Source organism: Mobula birostris, chromosome 27 (assembly GCF_030028105.1).
Source record: "Mobula birostris isolate sMobBir1 chromosome 27, sMobBir1.hap1, whole genome shotgun sequence".
NCBI lineage: Eukaryota > Metazoa > Chordata > Chondrichthyes > Myliobatiformes > Myliobatidae > Mobula > Mobula birostris.
This window is the reverse complement of record NC_092396.1, coordinates 3,498,147-3,512,131: the sequence shown is the minus strand read 5'-3', so window position 1 is coordinate 3,512,131 and position 13,985 is coordinate 3,498,147.

The following is a 13,985-nucleotide window of genomic DNA, read 5'->3' as shown; positions in this document are numbered from 1 at the left end:
TGATGAAATGGCAGAGCAGACTCGATGGGCTGAATGGCCTAATTCTGCTCTTATGTCTTATGGTCTAAAGGACATTCTGAAACTGGAGAGGGTTCAAAGGAGGTTCACGAAAATGACTCCAGGATTAAATGACTTGTCATATGAAGAGCATTTGATAGCTCTGAGCCTGTATTCACTAGAATTCAGAAGAATGAGGGATGACCTCATTGAAACCTATCGAATAGTAAAAGGCCTTGATGGAGTGGATGTGCAGAGGATGTTTCCTATGGTGGGAGAGTCTAAGTCCAGAGAACACAGCCTCAGAATAGAGGGGCATCTTTTTAGAATGAGATGAAGAGGAATTTCTTTAGCCTGAGAATCGTGAATCTGTGGAATTCATTGCCGCATGCAGCTCTGGAGGCCAAGTCTGAATGTATATTTAAGGCAGATGTTGATAGATTCTTCTTTGGTCAGGGCACAAAGGGATACAAGGAGAAGGGATTGAGGCTGAGAGGAAAATTGAACCAGCCATGATGAAATGGTGGAACAGACGCGATAGGCCAAATAGCCTAATTCTACTCCTATATCTTATGGTCTTTTGCCAGTTTCCTTAATTCTATGCCTCTGGGTTTTGACCCTACTTTATTTAGTAGGAACAATTTGTGTGCAAATCTCTCCTAACCCGAGAGTTCATGGTTTAGGGTGAAAGGTGAAATATTTAATTTGGACCTGAGGGGAAAGTTTGTCACTCAGAGGATGGAATGAGCTGCCAGCACAAATGGTGGATGTAGGTTCAATTTCAACACTTAAGAGAAACTTGGATAAGCAGCTCACAGCGGCCACTCCGTTGGTGATGTCTGTTATTTGTCAAGTAGGGTGCCGTGCACAATCCTGATTTGATGGAGACGGATGTGAGAGCACGGAGGAACATCTGGTGAAACTTCTGAAATGCCTGCTTCGCTGCCGCTGCTACTGTGTGATCCAGAATCTCCGGAGGGGAAGGCCCCGAGTCCTTGGTTTTGCTTGTTGCTCGGCGTCTGGGGCGGGGTTGAAGCGCTTGGCAGAGGATGGTGCTCGGAGAGGCTGTGTCGGAGGGGCTGGTTGGAGGCTTGAACTTTTTGGATGGACTCAGAGTCTGCTGCGGTCCGGTGCTTCCAGGGTGCTGCATCAGCAAGTTGGCGGTGTTTGGAGGGTCATGGCAGGGAGAGTTTCTCCCTTCTACCGCATGTGTGAGATGATGAGTCTATCGGGACTTTGAGACTTTTTTTTTACCATGCCCATGGTCTGCTCTTTATCAAACTATGGTATTGTTTTGCACTGTTGTAACTATATGTTATAATTATGTGGTTTTGTCAGTTTTAGTCTTGGTTTGTCTTGTGTTTCTGTGATATCACTCTGGAGGAACATTGTATCATTTTTAATGCATGCATTTCTAAATGACAATAAACGAGGACTGAGTGTCCTCATAATCTAAAAAAAGTACATGGATGGGAGGGGTATGGAGGGTTGTGGTCCAGATGCAGGTTGATGGAATGAGGCAGAATAAGAATCTGGCATAGACTAGATGGGCCAAAGGGCCTGTATCCATGCTGTAGTAGTCAATAACTCTATGACATCTCACCAGAATCTCCCCCTCACTCTTTTCATTCCTTCTTCCAGAATGATGTACCTTAACTTGTTTATGTTTAGAGTTTCTCTGCCGCCTACCTTCCAGGGCATGCCCTCTTCTCATTGCAACCACCAAGGAGGAGGTACAGGAGCCTGAAGACCCACGCTCAACATGATTTAGGAACAGCTTGTTTCCCTCCACCAACAGATTTCAAAATGGCTCATGAAACCATGAACGCTACCTCATAAACACATCAATAAAGGGTCTCAGTGAATGTCTTGATGAAAGGGCTCGGCCTGAAACATTGACTGTTTATTCTTCTCCATAAATGCTGCCTGACGTGATGAGTTCCTTTAGTATGTTGTGTGTGTTGCTAAGAACACTACCTCACTATTTTTCTACTTCACTATTTGTTGGCCTATAGCTTCCCCTTGTGCCATGATGAGCCCACCCTCAGGGTGGAAGAGCAATGTATTATACTCCGTCTGGGTAGCCTCCAATCTGATGGCATGAACATCGATTTTCTCCGCCTCCCCTGTTGCTCTATTCCCTACTCTGGCTCTTACCTCTCCTCACCTGCCTATCACCTCCCCCTGGGTCCCCTCCTCTTTCCCGTTCTCCTAAGTCCATTCTCCTCTCCTTTCAGATTCCTTCTTCTCCAGCCCTTCAGTTTTCTGCCCACTTAGCTTCACCTTCCAGCTAGCCTCCTTCTCCCCCATCCCCATCTTTCATTCCAGCAACTTCCCCCTTCCTCCTCACTCCTGGTGAAGGGTTTTGGATTGAAACATCAACTATTTTTCCATTTCCACCGATGCTGCCTGACCTGCTGAGTTCCTCCAGCATCTTCCGTGTGTTGCTCACGATTTTTCTCTCTTTTTGCACAATATTTTAATTTAATTTTTTTTTATACAGTGCTGGGCAAAAGCCTTAGGCACATATGTATAACTAGTGTGCTCGATGCACCTTCAATAACTCCAAAAGACTGGAAATAGAGTAAATACTGAAAGGCTTTTATTCGCAGTAAAATGTGACCTCCACCATGCTGAGTGTCTGTCCCTGGACTGAGAGGAGGAGCAATGGCACAATCGCCTTTATTCAGGGGTCTGTGGGAGGAGCCACGGGGCAGTCAGCAGAGGGGCGTGTCCAGACAGGTAACCCAGTTACAACATATATATATGGTTTACCACAGTGCCTAAGAATGTTGTATAGTACCATAGTAATTTTATGTATTGCACTGTACTGCTGCCACAAAAGAAAAAATCATGACATATGTGAGTGATGATAAACCTGATTCTGATGTGGGGCCCTGTTCTGGACTGAGTGGGGCCTCATGGTTGGAAAACAGGGAAGGGAGTGGGAAGCACCAGAGAGACTTCCTGTAATGATCAATGAATCAACCGTTAGAATCAAATGACCTTGCCTGGTGTCTCAGGGCAGGGTGTGTCTGCACCCACAGCACTCACCATCCCTGGCACTCCTTCTCTGCCATCTGTCCCAAACCCTCCCAAAGCACCCCGCCCTCACCACTCCCAACATCCTTTGCTCACGCCAGATTTACAAACTCGCTCTGCGCTCCAAGTTGACACTCTAGCTATACATACGTGCCTAAGACTTTTGCACAGTACTGTATATTGTTCTGATTATTACAGCACTCTAATTTCCTTTCTCCAATGCTCCTGATAACTTCTACTGTACAGTATAGAGCACGGATATTTGGGAATTGGGAGTTCTTGTGCAGAATTAGATGGATATTAGACAGACAGTTGCGAATTGGGAGTTCCCATGCAGAATTCTCTAAAGGTTAATTTGCAGATTGAGTCGGTGGTGAGGAAGGCAAATGCAATGTTAGCATTCATTTGAGAGGACTAGAATATAAAAACAAGGATGTGGTGCTGGGGCTTTACAAGGCATTGGTCAAACTGCATTTCCAGTATTGTGAGCAGTTTTAGGCCCCCCATCTAAGAAAGAGTGTGCTGCCGTTGGAGAGTGTCTAGAGGAGATTCACAAGAATGAAAGGGTTAACGTATGCAGAGCGTTTGATGTTTCTGGGCCTGTACTCACTGGATTTTTGAAGAATGAGGGGAGTTCTCATTGAAATCTATGGATTATTGAAAGGCCTAGAGAGAGTGATGGGGAGAAGATGTGTGTGTCTATGACCATAGAGTCATCATCATAGATTCATAGAAAAGTACAGCACTCAGACAGGCCCTTCGGCCCAACTAGTCCATGCCAAACCATTTAAACTGCCTTCTCCCATCAATCTGCACTGGGACCAAAGACCTCCATACCCATCCCCTCCATGTACCTATTCAAACTTCGCTTAAACATTGAAATCGAGCTCGTATGCACCACTTGCACTGGCAGCTCGTCCCACACTCTAACCACCCTCTGAGTGAAGAAGTTTCCCCTCATGTTCCCCTTAAACTTTTCACCTTTCACCCTTAATCCATGACCTCTAGTTGTAGCCCCACCCAACCTCAGTGGAAAAAGCCTGTTTGCATTTACCCAATCTATACCCCTCATTATCTTGTATACCTCTATCAAATCTCCCCTCAGTCTTCTATGTTTTAAGGAACAAAGTCCTAACCTATTTAATCTTTCCATATAACTCAGGTCCTCCAGTCCCAGCAACATACTTGTAAACTTTCTCCAGAGAACACAGCCTCAAAATAGAAGGACATTCTTTAGAACAGAGATGAGGAGGAATTTCTTTAGTCAGAGGGTTGTGAATCTGTGGAACTCATTGCCACAGACGGCTGTGGAGGCCAAGTCATGGAATATATTTAAAACAGAGGCTGATTAGTCAGAGCATCAAGGGTTATGGAGAGAAAGTTGGGGAATGGGTGAGAGGGATAATAAATCAGCCATGATGGAATGGTAGAGCAGACTCGATGAGCCGAACGGCCTAATTCTGCTCCCGTGTCTTATGGTCTTATGAAACAGGCCTTCAGCCCAGCTTGTCCATGCTGACTGTATTGCCCAGTGAGTGAGTCTTATCTGTCTGCATTTGGCCCATAGCCCTCTGAACCTTTCCTATGCATTTATCTTTGGAAATATCTTCATTAAGGATGCCCATCACCCAGGACGTGCCCCGTTCTCTTTACTATCGTCAAAGCAGGGTACAGGAGCCTGAAGACACACATTCAACGCTTCTTAGAACATCTTCTTCCCTTCCGCCAACAGATTTCTAAATGGTCCATGAACCCGTGTGCACTACCTCACTGTTTTTCCTTCTTTTTGTACTACTTAATTCATTTTTAAAAATATTTCTTATTGTAACTTATAGTAATTTTTATGTATTGTGCTGTCCTGCTGCTACAAAACAACAAATTTCATAACATATTCAATGATTCAAAGTACATTTATTATCAAGGTTTGTATGCGTTATACAACCCTGAGGTTTGTCTTCGCACAGACAGCCATGAAACAAAGATAAACCATGGAACCCGTTCAAAGAAAGACATCAAACCCTCAACACGCAAAAAAGAACAAATCGCGCGGATGGCGAAAGCTGAGCGAAAAACACAGAATTGAATTGACTTTATTACTTACATTCTTCATATAAAACCTTTATAGGATACAAAACACCAAACGACAAAGTCGAGGCGTTTTCAGTTCAGCGCAATCTGCCGCTGTCCCATTCGTTAACTGCAGGCTACTGAACCAGTCTGCCGCAATCAAAATCGTACAAAACAGGAGCGACCAGAAACCAGCTACACGTTATAACGTGAACTACAGAGTTCTCTTCACATACCTTGCCCAAGACCCAGGACAGCGGCACCTTCCTCTGGGAGCAGCGAGTGAGAGGGAGAGAGAGACCAGTCACGTGCAGATAGATGACACTGTCCACCCGCCTGCCTTCTGCTGTCATCCTGGTTGACTTCAATCCTCCGCGATGCTTTAGTTGGCGAGATAGGTGAGAAATGGAGGCGAGCGTGTGTTCACACCCCGTCCCCAGGCTTCTTGGCCTCCAGGCACTTTGCTCGAAGTCAGATATGTCGGTGATAATAAACCTGATTCTGATTCTGACTCCTTGAAGCCAGCCGCTGTCTCCTCCATATCACCCTACACTTACAGGTTTTGCATCATTTTAAAATCGTATCCAGTACAGTCAATTCCAAGTCATTAGTACTTTTCAAAAGCAGTAATCGTCGGTCTTACCTGTTCACTGAAAGCTGCTCCTCCGAGCTAGCTGGGGACTGGTCTGTTTACGGAGCTTTGCAACCTTTCCACGAGCTGTTGTTTGGCACCGCAGCAGAGGTAGAGTTTAAATCTATCGCACTGAAAGCACCCGATCATTTGCTTTGGGGGTAATCGACGGACTGGGGGGTTCGTGACCGAACAGTAGAAGTGTGTTGCAGTGAGAAAGGGCCCGAGTGCGCACCTTGGGCAGGTATTTGTAACTTGGTGTGACTTGAATGGTGTATTGAATGCTTAGTGTTTGCCTTCTCCTGTAATAAACAGTTAACATACTTACTGATAGTGGATGTCGTCTGTCTCCACTCTCCGGACCTGTGAACCTGATTTCACACAACGTGAGCACTGAGTCCCGAGGGATTCTGGGTTATTTAATTATCTTTATGGAAATTATCTATTTGCATTTCTGAAAGTCGAACTGAGCACCAGCTCAGACCACTGGATTTTTCATCAGTGCCTCAATCTGATGCAAATCTTCACAGGCATTTGTTTACTCATCTCATAGGACGGCGCCCAGGAGTCACAATAAGGAGGAAGGATGCTTGGCATCTTGGACACTGTCCAAGCCCTCAGTGGGCTGGAGGATGAGAGCAGAGAGGAAATGAGTAGAGCTCAGGACAAGGGTCGGGCCTGGACATGCAGGCTCTTCCTATCTGCACCCAGTCTGCCATCATTTCCATCTCATCACCTGCAGCCTATTTAAACCCAGTGCTCATCCACAGCCCTTGTTTACTCATCAAACGGACCAGCCAGCCTCAATCAGTTGCACCTAGCCTTCGGTTACCTCGTTGCCTTGTTGTGCTTGGTATTTGTTCCGTCTTGTTCTGCAGCCCCTCGAGCCTTGCTATTTTGCAATGTGTTATTAAAGTTATCAGTCACTGCTGAATTATCGGTCTCTACTACTCTGAACTTGGGTCAAGCTTCCTCTACGTTTTGTGACAAGAGGAGGGTGAGATGTGGACATCCCTCCAGCAGAGTGTTTGATCCAGAATATAGAATTCTTTTTGTTATACTCTGGGAGAGGCAACAAGAATCCTGTCTGGAATATTGAACATAGAATAGTATGCACAGAAACAGGCCCTTCGGCCCAGAATATCTATGCAGAACAAATTCAACTAAACCTCTTCTGCCTGCACAAGAGGCATGGTAGCATTGTACCAGTGGTAGCTTTACAGTACCAGTGATCCAGGTTCAATTCCCACCTCTGCCTGTAAGGAGTTTGTACATTCTCCTGGTGACCGCGTGGATTTCTTCCGGGTGTTCTGGCTTCCTCCACATTCCAAAGACGTGCCAGTTGCTCGGTTAATTGGTCATTGTACATTGTCCTGTGGTTAGCCTAGGATGAAATCAGGGGATTGCTGTGTGGCACGGCTCAATACCCCTCATTCCCTGCATATTCTTGTCTAACAGCCTCTTAATTGCTATGATCATGTCTGCTCCCTCGACTATCTCTGACAGCCCATTTCAGGCACCCACTCTGTGTCAAAAATGCACTTCCTATTCGTCTCACTGAGACTCTCCCCCACTCCCCACATCTTAAATGCATGTTCTCTAACACTAGTTGTTCCCATCCTGGGAAAAAGATTCGGACAGCTTATCCTGCCTATGTGTCTCACAATTTCAAAAATTTCTATCAAATCTCCACTCAGCCCATGAGGCTCCAGAGAAAACAACTCAACTTGCCCTGCACATCTCCTTTCACCTTAATAAGTCCATGTTCTCTAATACTGGACACTAGTATTCTATCAGAACAGGAGGAACTCAGCAGGTCAGGCAGCACTTCTGTAAAGGAATGAGCAGTTGATATTTGGGGCAGAGACCCTTCATCAGGACTGGAAAGGAAGGGGAATATGCCAGGAAAAGAAGATGGTGGTGGTGGTAGGGGGAGGGGAGAAGGAGGACAAGCTGGAAGGTGAAAGGTGAAAGGTGGGTGGAAGAGGGGTGATGAAGAAAGAAGCTCTGAGGTGATAGGTGGAAAAGGTAAAGGGCTGGTGATCCATATCAACAGACACAGAATGCTGGAGGAACTCAGCAAGGCAGGCAGCATCTATGGAAGGGAATACATGGTCAACATTTTGGGCCGAACCCTCCTTCAGGACTGGAAAGGAAGGGGAGAGACACCAGAATAAAAAAGGTGGGGGGAGGGAAGGAGGATGCTAGGAGGTGATGGGTGAGGCCAGGTGGGTGGGAAAGGTAAAGGGCTAGAGGGGAAGGAATCCGTTAGGAGAGGAGAGTGGACCACAGGAGAAAGGGGAGGAGGAGTGGCAACGAGGGGGAGGTGGTAGTCTGGTGAGAAGAGGTAAGAGGCCAGAGTGGGGAATAGAAGAGGGGAGGGGGATCAATACCTCTCCAGTCTCTGCCTGTTCATGTGTTTGGCTATGTACCAGTTAAACACTACTTTTGTATCTGCTTCCAGCACCACCCCTGGCAGCCCATTCCTGGCACTCACTGGTCTCCATGTAGGTAAAATACTTGCCTTTCACATCACCTCTAAACTTGCCACACCTCACCTTAAAGGAGATGTGGGAGCAAGCGTTTTACCCATGTCTTCCTGTATTCAGAGTGATGGGGTGGAGATACGTCTCTACCAAAGGAAGTATAAGGTGCTCCTTCCCTCCACTAGCCTGCAGGTCACCTTAGGCAAGGTGTAGCACCTGCTTAGTGCCTGCCACCACCCGCCCCCCCCCCGACAATCAGGGTCGCGTGAAGCCATGGGAGCAGGTGGTGGATGGTCGTACGAGCATCCTGGTGCAGATCACAAGTCCTGGTGATGCAACCACTGACACCAGGCAGACAACCTCTGAAGAGTATTGATAATGGGTAGGGTCGCCTGTCTTGTAAAGACACTGCCCAGAAGAAGGCAATGGCAAAACACTTCTGTAGAAAAATTTGCCAAGAACAATTATGGTCATGTAGACTATTGTTTCCCATGTCTACAGCAAGGCACATAATGAACAAACAAACTTGGGGAAACTTATGAATTATTGGGCTCTCTTCCAGGGAAGGTGGGATTTGTACAGAAGGGATGGTTTGCACTTGAACTGGAAAGGGATTAATATCCCAGCAGGAAGGTTTGCTGGTGCTGCACAGGGGTGTGGGTGTTAAACTAGAGTTGCAGGGTGATGGGAACCAGAGTGCCAGAACAGTTAGTGGAGAGGTTGTGGAAACAGATGGTTGTAAGGCCTCAGACGAAGTCAGGAATCAAAAGGTTGAGCATGGTGCGACTAATGTCCTGAGCTGTATATATTTCAGTACAAGAAGTAGGGCGGATGAGTTCAGGGCATGGATCAACACCTGGATATTGGGGCCATTAGTGAGACGGTTGCAGGAGAGGCAGGACTGGCAGCTCAATATTCCAGGCTCCCATTGTCTTAGATGCAAGAAATTGGTCAGGGAAAGTCTCACTGCAGTGCTCACTCACGACAGACTGGGGAACTCATCTAGTGAGGCGTTATGGATGGAACTGAAATAAGAAAGGTATGATCATGTTAGTGGGGCTATATTACAGACTGCCCAATAGTCCGGGGGATTTAGAGGAACAAATTTGCAGAGAGATCGCAGACTGTGCGAGGAACATAAGGATGTTACACTAGGTGATTTTAACTTTCCGCATATTGACTGGGACTCCCATACTGTAAAAGGACTAGATGGGATAGATTTTGTCAAATGTGTTCTGGAAAGTTTCTGGCGAGGAGGGAGGAGGGACAGCAGCGTTAAATAGGGGCCGTGGACAATTCTGATTTGATGGAGATGGACGTGAAAGTACAGAGGAACATCTGGAGAAATTTCTGAAATGCTCGTTCGCTGCTGTCGTTACTGCGTGGTCAGGAACCTTCCGGAGGGAAGGCCTCAAAATCCCTGGCTTTGTCTGCTGTTGGCGACTGAGATTGAGGTAGAATCGTTCGGACAGAGATGGCGCTCTGTACTCGGTGTCCGAGAGCTGATCGGAGCTCAAAGTTTTCAGATGACTCAGAGTCAGATTGTGGTCGGGCATGGCAGGGAGAGTTTTTCTTCCTTCTCCCGTCTGTGTGAGATGTGGGACATTTGAACTTCTACTGTGCTCAGGGACTTCTTCATCAAGTTATGGTATTGTTGCACTGTTGTAACTATATGTTATAATTATGTGGTTTTGTCAGTTTTTTCAGTCTTGGTCTGTCCTGTGTTTTGTGATATCACACCGGAGGAAATATTGTATCATTTCTTAATGCATGCATTACTAAATGACAATAAAAGAGGACTGCGTGTCTTCATAATCTAATCAGCATGTAGACATCCCAAAGAAGGAGTGTGCAGTACTTAATCTGCGATTAGGGAATGATCTTGGAGCAGGTTAAAATGTTGGCACATGGTGTTCTATGCTGTACATTCACGCTGTTGTTTAGAGCTGATGGCTATGTTGATTGTGTTTATCATTACCATGTGGGCTGTTTACTGCACAGTGAGATTCACTCCAGGAAAGTGCATTTGTGAAGGTTTATTTATCAGTGTGCTGGGACAAGTTGAAGGACGATGACGACCAAAGGAGTGAGTGGCAGATCGTTGAGGACAGCTGGCTGCCCAACCATATCGCCTACAGCTTCAGAATTTAGATCTGCCCATTTTCTCAGATATGACATTTTATCCAAGATTAGATTCAAGGACAGGAATTTAATTGGGAGCCTGTGATAATATTATCTTTGCTAACATGAAGTCCAAGTTAGACAGCTGCCTGGTAATCGTGTGTCAGGTTAGTTCGTGCTGCCAACTTTCATTTTTGTGGTATTAGTTTCAGTTCGATGCCAACAGCAGCCGTCAGGAAAGACTCTGACTCTCACCGCACAATGCAGGTCTTTGATGATCAGTGTGTCCACAGGAGATTAAACATAATCACGCTTTTACAGCAAATGGATGAGAAACAGTTCCTGTTGTTTATTTATTGAGATACAGCGCGGGACGGGCCCTCTGGCGCTTCGAGCTGCGCTGCCCAGCAATCCCCGATTTAACCCAAGCTTAATCACAGGACAATTTACACTGACCAGTTAACCTGCATACCCGTACACCTTTGGGCTGTGAGAGGAATCTGGAGCACACGGATAAAACCCACACGGGTCACAGGGAGAACGTACAAACTCCTTACAGATGGCGATGGGAATTGAATCCAAGTTGCAGGCACTGTATGGTGTTGTGCTAACCATTACGCTAATGTAATATCTCGTGGATCATTTGCCCACTAACTTCAACACCAAACAACCATAAACCCGTAAGACATAGGAGCAGAATTAGGCCATACAACCCATTGAGTTTGTTTTGCCATTCCATCATGGCTGATTTATAACCTCTCTCTCAAACCTATTTTCCTGTCTTCTCAACATATGCCAGTGATATTAAACCTGATTCTGATTCTGTCCATAGCCCTCCTTACCCCTCCCATCCATATAAACACACACTCAGTGTTTCAGGAACAGCTTCTTTTCCTCCGCCAGAAGATTTCTGAATGGACATTGAACCTATGAACGCTACCTCACTATCTTTGTTTTGCTATCTTTATACACTACTAATTTAATTTTAATTTTTAAACATTTTTCTTATTGTAATTTATAGTTTGTTTATCATTATGTATTACAATGTTCTTCAGCCACATAACAACAAATTTCACGCTATATGCCAGTGATACTAAACCTGATTCTGATTTTGACCATAGCTCTCCATACCCCTCCCATCCATGTACTTATCCAAATTTCTCTTAAATGTTGAAATCTAACCCACATCCACCACTTCTCAATTCCATACTCTCACCTTTTGGGAGAAGACGAAGGAATTTGAAATCTCGGACATCCAGACTCAAGAACACTTTCATCCTTCCTTCAGTCAGATTTTTCACTCAAATATCTCTCTCACACCCCTTCCCAGTGCAGCTGCCACACACTGGGACATTTAATTCCACCTCTCTCAGTTGTCCCATGATTATTATTTTTGATTTCTTTTTGTATTTGTAGTTTGTCATCTTTTGCATATTGGTCTGTCTTTGTTAGTATGTAGTTTACCATTGGTTCCATTGTGTTTCTTTGTGTCCACCATGAATACCTGCCAGAAAATGAACCTCAGCGTAGTATATGGTGACCTATATTTACTTTGACAATAAATTGACTTTGAACTTTGTACTTACCATTTCCTGTTGCGTTAGTTCAGATAGGGGGGCATGGTAGTACCAGCATTTATGCAAGCGAATTGCAGTGCCAGTAATCACTGATCAGGTTCAATTCCTGCCGCTGTTTGTAAAGAGTTTGTACGTTATCTCTGTGACCGGGTGGGTTTCCTCCGGGTGCTCCTTCCACGATCTAACGATGTACACGTGGGACGGTTAACTGGTCATGTGGATGTAATTGGGCCGTGTGAACTCAGCGGGCCGGAAGAGCCTGTTACTGTACTGTGTCTCTAAATAACTAAAAAATAAAACACCTCATCTTTGTTTTAAATGGTTGGGTCCTTATTTATAAACAGTGACCCCCGACACCCATCCCAAATTCACTCACCTTCTCTCCACAGCCACTTTACATGTGCCAGCCAAGTCTCCAAGCAGAGGGAGGTCAGAGTGTGAAACGAGCTGCCAGTGGAAGAGATGGGTGTGGGTGCAGGTTCAATTTCAACGTTTAAAAGAAGTTTGGATAGGTTCATGGACAGGATGGGTTTGGAGGGCTGTGGTCCAGGTGCAGGTCAATGGGACTAGGCATGGACTAGATGGGCCAAAGGGCCTGTTTCTGTGCTGTAGCAGTCTATGACTCTGACTCTCTTCTCAACTAACCTAACATGTCCAGTACTCCTCATAAGACTGGAGGCATTGAGTCCCTAAGAGGTGAGGAGAGGAACTTGGAAAGTTGGTTCAAACCGCAAAGTCATTGGTAGAGGGTGTTAGGGAGTACTGTGGAGTTTTGTAAATATAGCAGATATTAATTCAAACAAGAACGGGTCTTCAGTTTTTAATTGTAAACTGCAAGCTGTAAATTGAAGTTAAAAGGCCACAGACTCAGAGATTTCATACCTATCAGCCAAACGTTAAAAACAGTGGGTTAATTATCCTATGGAATTTGCACCATCATGATATAAGCTAAAGAAAGCTTGCATATTGCTATTATCATGTCAATTAGTTTGTCTCAGCAAGGGTGTTTGATGCTGCAGAACCAAGGTGGCAGGGTCCAGGCCCGAGAGCAAGGAAAACTCAAGGCTTCATTGATTTAAGTGCCAGGCCAAATTGGTAAGGTTGGCTACAGGCCAGATCAGGTAGGTGGGGGCCAGGCCTGAGAGTGAAGAATGACCCAAGCTTTGGATGACTTAAGCGTCAAGTCTAATTGAAAAGGTCGGAATGTCAGGGCCGGGGACACGGGATGGGCCAGTTCAGCTCAGTGTTCTGTGAGGTTTACTTGTCTCTGGGCCTGCACCGAACGGGTTCCTAGATTGGCCACCGTGATGACTGGCTTCGTGGCTGTGGACCCACTTTCATGAACTTCAGTTCTGAATGGTATTTGTTTATTTCTACCGTTTGCACAATTTGTGTTTTTTTTCTGCAGATTGGTGCTTGATGGTCTTTCTTAATGGATTCTATTGGCTTTCTTTGTTTTGTGGCTGCCCTGTAAGGGGACGAACCTCAAGGTTATACATAGTATACATGCATACATATATAGGTGTTGGCACGCGGCCAAGTGGTTAAGGCGTTCGTCTAGTGATCTGAAGTTCGCTAGTCCGAGCCTTGGCTGAGGCAGTGTGTTGTGTCCTTGAGCAAGGCACTTAACCACACATTGCTCTGCGACGACACCGGTGCCAAGGTGTATGGGTCCTAATGCCCTTCCCTTGGACAACATCGGTGTCGTGGAGAGGGGAGACTTGCAGCATGGGCAACTGCCGATCTTCCATACAACCTTGTCCGGGCCTGCACCCTGGAAACCTTCCAAGGCGCAAATCCATGGTCTCACGAGACTAACAGATGCCTATATATATATACATAGATAAGAAATGTACTTTACTTTGTATATTTAGAGGGTCTCCCAATGTAGATATGTAATTGAAGTGAAGCATTGTCAACCCAAATTATTGAAGCAAACAATCTCATTGTAACTATGGAAACTACATTGAATGACCTGTTGCCTTTGATCTTTAGGGTATAAAGTGTAACATACCTTTGGATTTGTGAGGCTGTGCAGAGAGAGCTCCCAGAAGGATGCCTGCT